This window comes from Enhydra lutris, unplaced genomic scaffold, assembly GCF_002288905.1.
Source record: "Enhydra lutris kenyoni isolate GAN:26980312 unplaced genomic scaffold, ASM228890v2 scaffoldscaffold1, whole genome shotgun sequence".
NCBI lineage: Eukaryota > Metazoa > Chordata > Mammalia > Carnivora > Mustelidae > Enhydra > Enhydra lutris.
This window is the reverse complement of record NW_019154085.1, coordinates 10,419,605-10,429,557: the sequence shown is the minus strand read 5'-3', so window position 1 is coordinate 10,429,557 and position 9,953 is coordinate 10,419,605. Positions and strand designations below refer to the sequence as shown.

Sequence of the window (9,953 nt, the reverse complement as noted above, 5' to 3'; positions counted from 1 at the left end):
AAAATTTTTTAAATGACTGCTAATACAACTAATGACATTTGAGGTCTTTTTTTTGCAAGGAATTACTTTTATGAATTTTATAATTCATTGGACTTTGAGATATCACTACTGAAAAAATTATAAGAGTGACAAAGCAAAATAAAATGAAGATACAGAACAACTGGAATTCCTGTATATTGTCAGTGATATACTGAAACTGGTACTCATTTATACTCATTTATAAGAGTGAACAGGGAAATACTAAAAATAAAAGTCTCTCAACAGTAGAATGGATGAAAAAAAAAATTGTGGTGTAGCCATGCAATGGAATGCTGCATAGCAAGAAAGAGAGTGAACTGATATCCCATAAATGAATCTCAGACATAATCAATGAGCAAAGACAGCTAGACAAAGGAGAATGCTTCTTTTTCACTTGTATGAATTTCAAAAACTGATAAAATAATCACTGCTGACAAATATCAGAATAGTTGTCATCCTTGAGTGGGAGGAGGCATGAGGGAGTCTTCTGGGGCTAGAAATGTTCTATATCTTGATCTGGGTGTTAGATACAGCAATATGTTATATATTAAAATTCCTCAGGTATACACTTAAGATATATGTACTTCATGGTACATACATCATACCTCAATAAATATTTTAAAGTAATTTTAAAAAAGGATTGAAAAATATGATTAACAACCTGACCCACATTGTAACCCAACAAATGCCTAGACAATGGTGAACCCTGTGCTCCTCAAGAGTAACTCACTGCTTTGTCCACTGACTTCTCCAAAAGATGCCCTTATAAAATTCCACACACATGGAAGCCAAATCATGACCTCAAGGCTCTCTGGGAGCCTTCATCTAACTATGGCAATAATGCACTTTTCTTACAAAATTAGGTTTCCACTTTGCCACTCAGCTCCAAAAATAAGTAAGTCACTGTATAACAATCTGTACATGTAGTCTGTGTCCATATTTCATTTAGATCATTCAAAATAGGACATTTGAGAGGAAAGGGAAATACTGTTAATAATTACTCAGGGACACCATTCTTAAACCACGATTGTCTTAGATGAACTGGATGTGTGGTCATATTTTGTACAGGTGGTAAAACTATAAAGAAAAGCAAGGAAAACATTAACACAAATTTCAGGATGGTGATTTCATTTGGACAAAAATGAGGTTGCCATGAGGAAGGAACATAGGGATCTTCAAAGTTTCTCTCCCAATTAACATCTCATATATATATATGTGTGTGTGTGTGTCTGTTCATCTGCTTTTTAAACCACAAATATGCATTTATATACTCCTCTACACACACAAAAAAATTCATAATAAATTTTTTGGGTTAGGTTTAAAAGCAATCACAAAACCCAAAATTAAAGTAACAGGGATAGGCATAGTGTGGCTTATGCTTGCCATTACGGTAAAGAGTTCAAGTCACTGATTGGTGTTTGGTTATATCCATATTTTTTATAGGAAATAGGATTTATCAATGGGCATGAATAAAGAAGGGGCAGTGCCAAGGTTTTCATGAGTGCAGTGCCAGCAATTTGTCCAGGAGGCCATGACTAAGGATGTATTGATACCCCCGTCATCTGTGATGAGCTACTTTTCAACCACCATGTCTTCAAATTCATCTACATTAAACTTACTAAAGCCCCACTTCTCAACGATGTGATTTCCTGGAGGCCAGAGAGCTTGAACTTGGCCCTATACAGGGCTTCAACCACATGTTTCTTGTTCTGCAGCTTGATCAATATGGACCCTGGCCACTGTACTCTAGGGCTTTCTGAAGGTACCCCACATACCTGTCTGCAGCCCCTTGGTTCCAGCACAGGACAAAATCTTGTTGATATGGATGACATGAAAGGGGTGAAGCCATACTTGGATGTGAAAGCCATATTTGCCACAGCCTTTCACCATGTACTTTTTGGAACCGTTAGAGGAAGTCTCCAGGGCTTCAAAAGAGAGTTGTTCATATTCATCTAACACCATATGGCCAAGGTGTGGGAACTCATCTGCTTTTGCCTTCTTCCATCCTGGGTCAAAGATGTGGATCTGGGCGTCAGGGACATCTCTGCAGACGGGAGACTTTGAATATGGCTTATTCTTACAATATTGGTAACACCAGCAGGCAGTGACCCATAGCAACACTATAACCTTCTGTGGGTTCCCAAAGGGAGAGAAGAGGTTGTCTCCACGTTTTTTGTTTGTAATGTCTTTGTTTGGGAAGGAATTCTTTTATGCAAAACCACCAGTTATTTGGGCTACAATTTTATTTTTTTTAAAAACCCCAAGTTTTAAATATTAACTCAGGGGTTGTTCTTTGGGTATAAATATGAAGAAGCTTCAGGTTATATACTACAGATACGTTATAGCCCAAGCAGAGTCTCAGCTAACATTGAAAAGTAGGATGTTGATTTTTCTCTTCCTCTTCCATCCCTTTTCCTTGAAGATAGTGGCATGGCCAGGGGCCAAACATGTGATAGGATCAAGGAAGTAGCAATGTGGTTGCTATATTATTACATATAAGTAGTTGAGCACATAAATACATATATTTATCATAATAGGAGTCAGATTCTCAATGAAATACAAGGCTATATTAGCTGCCAAGATAGGGAAGAGCTATTTTGGAGAACAGGAAAGCAAGCGTGCTGAAAGGTACAAATGTCACACAGTGTTCAGTGGCCATTTGAGCTTTGTGTTGGTTTCTTATTACTGCTGTAACAAATTACCAATCACTTGGTGGCTTAAGACAACACAAATTTATTGTCTTAAATGCTAGAGGTCAGAACTCTGAAATGAATTTCACTGGGCTAAAATCAAAGTGTTAGCAAGGCCATGTTCCTTCTGGAGACTCTAGGAGAAAATCTTTTTCCGCACATTTTCCAGCTTCTAGAGGGTATGGATCATGATCCATACCCTCTCCCCTTCAAAGCCAGCAGCATAGCATCAAATCTGTCTTTCTCTCTCTGACCTCTGTTTCCATTGCCACACTTCTTACTTTGCCTCTACCTTGGTTATTACATCACCTTCTGTGAATCTGGTTTGAGACATGGGCATCTTTGTTGGGGAGGATTATTCTTTCTAACACATGCTATGACTCTGAAATGAGAATAGTAAGAAAAAAAAAATTGTACTTTTGTATGGCTACTGGGGGGCAAAGGAAGCAGGAAGAAGAGGACTTGGCTTTATCAGGACTATAATTCTGCCAACCCTGGAGGGAGAAAGGGAAAGAAGGCAATTCTAGTGATGGATCTTAGAATCTTAAGTTGTACAGGAAAGAAAGAGAAGACCAGGTGAAGGTAGAAGGGAGGGCTGTTAATGAGATAAGGCCAATGGGCTAAAGATTTCATAGGGTCAAAGAATTGCTGAATGGGATGGCTACAACAGACTAGTATATGCGAGGAGTCAAGATTTCAGCAGTGTTTATTCATGATATGGATGAAGTCATATCATGAATGTGGTGTGAAAGGGTGCCCACAGGAAAGGATGGCTAAGTTGGGAAAAAAAGAACATTTACTCGATGCAAGGGCATCACTTCCACTTATTTTAGGAAAGCTGTAAAAAGGGAACTCATAGAATCAAGGAGGTGAAGGTGATGTCTGTCAACAAATGCAGCCCATGGCACCAGGGTGAAAAAAAATTTTTTTTTTTTCCTAGCAGGCTTACTTTTCTGATCCTGTAGATTTGGCTCATTAACAGAGCCAAAAGCAAAATGGGTATTATTAGAAAATTAAAATCACTCTATACTAAACCTTTGCATGGACTTCTGTAAATCTGGGTTAGTGTAATGAGCTAAATTGTGTCCCCCAAAATTTATGTGTTAAAGCTCTAACCTGTACTAGTTCTAAATGGGACTATATTTGGAGACTGGGCCTTTAAAGAGGTGATAAAGTGAGGCAGATAGACTGGGCTTTAATTCCATCTAACTGGTGTCCTCATAAGAGGAGGAATTTGGACATCCAAAAAGAGAAAGACCAAGGATGCACTTACACAGAGAAAAGACCATGTGAGGACAAAGAGCGTAGGCAAGCATCTATCTGCAGGTTGAAGAGAGAGGCCTCAGCAAACCGAACATGAAACCTTAATCGTGGACCACACACACAGGTTCCACAACTGTGAGAAAATTCTTGTTGCTAAGCCATTTAGACTGTGGTATTTTGTTATGGCCGCCCCAGCAAACCCAGGTACCTAGTTTGTTTTAGAGATTATGATTTAGAAATTGTTCCTAATTTTAACACTACTTTAGAAAGTGCTTTCTTTCTGGAAAGTTCTTTTTTTAGGATCTCAAGATTCATTCTATCTTCCTTTATCTTGGATTCTCTGAATCTTAATGAAGAGGGCACTGAGAAGGATTCATATGAGTGGAGGAGAGGTAGGTGGTGACCCATTCCCCATGGGCCACCAGACTTCGTTTCAATACACATGGATGCAGGCTTGGTCCATGGAGCCTATTTTGTGAAATGCTCATCAGCAAGAACACACACCAAGTCTTTTCCACAGTCTGTGTCTTGGAAAAGTTTGAGTGCAAACTGGCAGTAATTTAAGAACAACCTAGGAGTCCAAGTTCTTTTCTGCCTTCCTCTACCACATGTCTTCCTTGTGGCAACTGATTTTCCATTGGCAGGCAGACAAAGGTTTTGTCATATTTGAGTTAAGGTATTCATGCTAAAACATCCAGGAAAACAGCAGAAGAGGAGGTTGTACAGGCCTAAGCAGCAAAAAAGCAAAACAGGTAAATTAAATGTTCTATAAAAGATGGCTTGACAAGATGACCCACATTAGACTACAAAGATATTAAAGAGGCAATTTTGTCTATTTGGAAATATTACAATGGGAACATAATGTTGTGTCACTGTGTAGTTCAACTTCTGCTTCTTAATGACATTAATTTGTAGTAACTTTCTACTGACATTAATTTGTAGTAACTTTCTACTCTCTCTGATCTTGACATCAATTTGTAGTAACTTTCTACTCTCTCTGATCTTGAAGTATTTAAAGAAACTACCAAGCTTTTGGCCACCAAGCAACTTGCGGATTTCGTGTACGAAAAATAAAAGTGGAAACTGGATAGTAAACTCAAGTTGAATGAGAGCTTTGGTGTTGTTTATTTCCCATGTCACCATTCTGATTCATCATTGGTAGCAGAAATCTTTTGTAAGGATCTGCACCTGGTGCACTCAATTGAAGCAGGCCACCTGCATGGTTCACTGTAATAAACTTAAGGACAACATCCGCAGCATCCATCAGATAGCACACTCCATCTTTATGGTGTCCCATGAGGCGTTCCCACTGTTCCACCAGCTAATGCACCAGATGCAGGGTAAATGCTCTAATTCAGAACATGTCTGGATGCCCATCTGATGCCCAAGAGGCTGTGTATAAATAGTAGTCCTGTCACAAATGTCTACCATTGCCAAAAACACATGGCAAGAGAAGTGCATGTGTTTGAATGCTTACAGCACAAAGGGGTACATGCATTTTTTTAAAAGATTTATTTATTTATGAGAAAGAGAGAGAGAAAGAGAGCACAAGCAGGGGGAGGGGCAGAAGGAGAGAGAGAGAAAATCCTGGACCAGACTACATGCTAAACATGGAGCCCAATCCAGAGCTTGATCCCAGGACCCTGAGATCATGACCAGAGCTGAAATCAAGAGTTAACCTCTTAACTGACTGTGCCACTCAGGTTCCCTGTATGCATGTATTTTTAAACAAGTAACAGAGATAAAGGCATAATTATTGCTCTCGTGTCCTTCACATTAGAGTCTCCTGCACTACGAGAAAACAATCAATCCTAAGATATAACATACAATCATAGAAGCCAAGTCCTTCATTTTACAAATGAGGCCCAAAAACTGTTCAATGTCTCATGGAAGGTCACGATTATTTCTTAGTATTTGATCAAACATACCTGCTAGAAGTTTACAGACCCAATGTCCCACATGCTTTCATTCAGTGAGCCTGTGTAAATATATATTTTATGTGTAAGACCTACATTTTAACAAGCTCCCCTGGTAATTCTGCACAGGTGAGACATACTGGGATAATTAAGGCCAAGTTTCAGTCAGTGGTCTCTCCCATGGCATCAAGCTACCTATGGCTTCAATAGCCCAAAAATCTCTTGTTCCATATAGTTTCATGATGACATTCTTGTTTAAATCATAAATCTTTGGAACTTATGTTGGACCGTATATGCTATAGCATGGCTCACAACTAAAAAGTTTGTAATTATTTATTCAGAAAACAGTAAGGAGATATTAACAATAAATATTTTATTTATAAAAGTAAGAAACCATAGAGATAAAATAGCAAAATAGGTAGCACTTGGAACACTGGACTAACTACATTAAAGCAAATGCATTTTAAACAGACAAAATTGGAGTTAAAAAATATTTCCCCTTCTTCCTCCAAAGTCCTGGATTTAACCAGTGTCAGCTGATCAGCATAGGAAGAGGCAACATGTCAGGGAGAAGCTACTGGTGTGGGACAATGGAAGGACACCCCCAGGAGTCAGGAGATATAGCTATTGACTTCAGCTGTCCTACCTGTGAATCAGGGTTTGATTTACTCTTTTGTTGATCATTGATACCAGAATTTGGCAAACATTTTCTATAAAAGGCCAGATGGTAAGTATTTTAGGTTTTGCAGGCACGATCTCTGTCACAGCTATTCAACACTACTATGGTAGTGAGAAAGCAGCCACAGACAATAGTAAATAAATTACACAGCTATGTTTCAATACAACTATTTACAAAAACAGGAGCAGTGAAATTGAGTCCTAAGGCTGTAGTTTATTAACCTTAACAATAGGATAGATAAAATGTTTACATCAAATTAAAAGGCATATCATAACAAAATGTAACCATTACACCATAAAGCGCGCATGCACACACACACACACACACACACACACACACACTGAGGAAATATTCTTCCAGTATTCTACAACTTATCACCCAAGTCAGCAAAAAGTCTGTCATCTCTTTGACGAACCAATGAAGTTCTAATATACCTCAAAGCTGTTTCACTTTCATCTTATTTGTCAACATAAATAAAAATATCAACAGAATCTTATGCCAGAACCACACTTCTTAAAAATAGATATATCTATTCTGAATCAATGTGTCCTATTCTTTTTTGTCAGATATAAAAATGTTTAAAACTAGCTGACATATAATCACTTAGATTTTTTTCTTCATTTTCCTTCTCTTTCTTTCTTATTTTTAAACATTAGAACTCATAACACTTCCCTCTAGTACTTACTTTGCTAATTTACTGTACAAATTAGGATGCTTTGAGGAAAAAAATAACAGAAAAGTTCATTCAACCTATCTTCAAATGTAGAAAGTCTCTTGGTTTGCATAACTGGATGTCTAGAAGATGAGGTTTTAGAGTTGACATTTTCTATGACTTTGGCTCCCTGTTGTTCTCCCTCTGGTGAATGGGGCTTCCTACTGAGGCTGCATATGAAATGACTGGGCCACCCAACAATGAGAAGAAGATAGAAAAGTCCCAGATTATGGAGGATGCATTTTTCCCATAATCTGCAGCAAACCTCTCCTTGATGCTTATTGGCACAGATTGAGTCATATGACAATTGCTAAACTAATCCCTGGGGAAGAGAGGTAGGCTTAACCACAGACCCACCCTGGAGCATGGGTGGGATCAGCTTCCTCTGAGACATGTGGACTGAGTCAGACATGGTTGGACACCTGAACAAAGAGGGGAGGGAGGAGATGAATAATGAAAACATTTCTGAAGATAGCCACTACCATTTATATTCCATTTAGTTTTTCTGTTAGTTTTATTTTCTTTGCAGCTTGCATATCACTGAGAAGTCATTTGAAACCTTTAGTGAAGAGTTGCTCAAAAAATTTACAACTTGAATAATTGAAAATATTTTCAGATATTTAACTGTTAAGGAATTAATCACAGCAAGCAAAAAATTTGAAACTAAATGTTTAACAATGTTGAAGAAATTATGGCATTGAAACATATTTGACAAGTCATAAAATATAGAAGAAAATAAAAAGCATGTTGTAAAATAGCATTTTAGTGTCAAACAATAAAACAAAGACTACCAGAGCTTTAAAAGGAAAAAAAAAAAAAAAAGCCCAAGTTTTGTCCATAATCTTACCTTGTGAGGGATCCTAAGGTAGTAAAGAAATCACTGAACAGTGTGCTAGTGGGGGAAAGTGAAGTGTTTTAAGTGTTAAAAAAAAAAATGGTGTTCACAGTAGAAAACTAATTAAGTATTGAAAACTAGTTCTCTTAAAAAAAAAAAAGAAAAAGAAAAAGAAAAAAGAAAGAAAATTGAGCGTCTGGATGGCTCAGTTGTTAAGCATCTGCCTTTGGTTCAGGTCATGATCCCAGTAGGGTCCTGGGATCAAGCCCAGCATCAGGTTCCCTGCTTGGCTGGAAGCCTGCTTTTCCCTCTCCTGCTTCATCTGCTTGGGTTCTCTATCGCTGTCTGTCTCTCTGTCAAATAAATAAATAAAATCTTAAAAAAAAAAAAGAAAGAAAATTAATCCTCTAGATATGATGGAACAACTCCACTGTCTATAAACAGTTGGCAACAAGTGCCACAGCTCACTGATCAGTGTCGTCAGTTAGTTCCAGTAAGGGTCAAAATTCATAGTCTTCAATCAACTTCAAACACAACCAGTTGTGATGAAATCAGAATTCATTTTTGATCCCTCCTAGATGAGTATAAATTTTCTATTTATATCGCTATCAACCTGCAACCATCAGCAACCACCCAGGTGCACAAGAGCCACACTAGCATGTAAAACAGGGGAGATGTAAATCGGAGAACTGGATATGCAGGAGATGAAAGAGTTGAGAAATCACAGGAAGATGAGATGACAGACTCACAGGAGGGGAAAGCCACTACCCAGACTCCAGGCTAGAAGGACAAAGGGAAAGTGGTGACAGTGAAACCCAAAGGCCAAGGTCAGTTGACAGAAACTAGGACATTAACAGCCCTGCTACACAGTAACTGGAAGAGTTATTGCTAAAGGCAGAGAGAAGGGAATACAACCCCCTGCCTTCTCCCTTCTTCCTGCCTCCAAACTCATGAAAGCTTCTCATTTGCTAAACCTCAATGAAAGCCAGATGATGTGGTAACAGGAAAACAGGAAGCGCTGTTCACACTGGTCATCCCTTTTATAAAGAAAGAAGAAGGAATGTATCTGATTGCAAATAGTCAAGGCCCGGTACAGAGAAACTGTCAATAAATGTGTGTACAAATAGACCTTTACAAAGATGCCTCTAGAAGGCCATTTACATGGAAGAATGTTAGTCATTCGTTTTCTTGATTATAATAGTTTCATTTCTTTTCTATTTAATTTATTTTATTTTCTTTCAATGAATATATATTACTAAAGTTATTTTTTAAAGTTTACAAGTTATTTTTAAGAATTATGTATTAAAAATGGAAGCAATTATTGCAAACATTTAGCCATTATTAATCTTATATAATTATATAATTACGCCATATTAAGCTTCAGTATTTTTATTCATGCCCATGTTGTCTGGAGGGCATATACATGTAATCCATCATAAGAAATAAACTCAGAGTCTTCAGAGTGAATACTTGGGGTTTTTTTAAAGATTTTATTTATGTATTTGACAGAGAGAGAGAAAGACAACGAGAGAGGGAATACAAGCAGGAGGAGTGGGAGAGGGAGAAGCAGGCTACCCACCAAGCAGGGAGCCAGATGTGGGGCTTGATCCCAGAACCCTGGGATCATGACCCTGGGATCATGACCTGAGCCCAAGGTAGACGCTTAATGACTGAGTCACCCAGATGCCCCCAGAGTGGAATATTTGTAAGGACAAACAAGTCATTTTCATATTATTAGCTGTCTCTCATAATAAAACATAAATATATTATCATATTAACAACTGACTTCTTACTCTTAGCAAGGCTCCCATCTCCTCCCAGGGTAAGGATTGGAAATAAA

General features: G+C 38.0%; 1 pseudogene; it reads right to left on the bottom strand.

Moving 5' to 3' along the window:
* Nucleotides 1–1,513: 1,513 nt before the first annotated feature.
* The window catches only part of LOC111162244, a 48,542-nt pseudogene continuing 40,102 nt past the window's right edge, over nt 1,514–9,953 (bottom strand).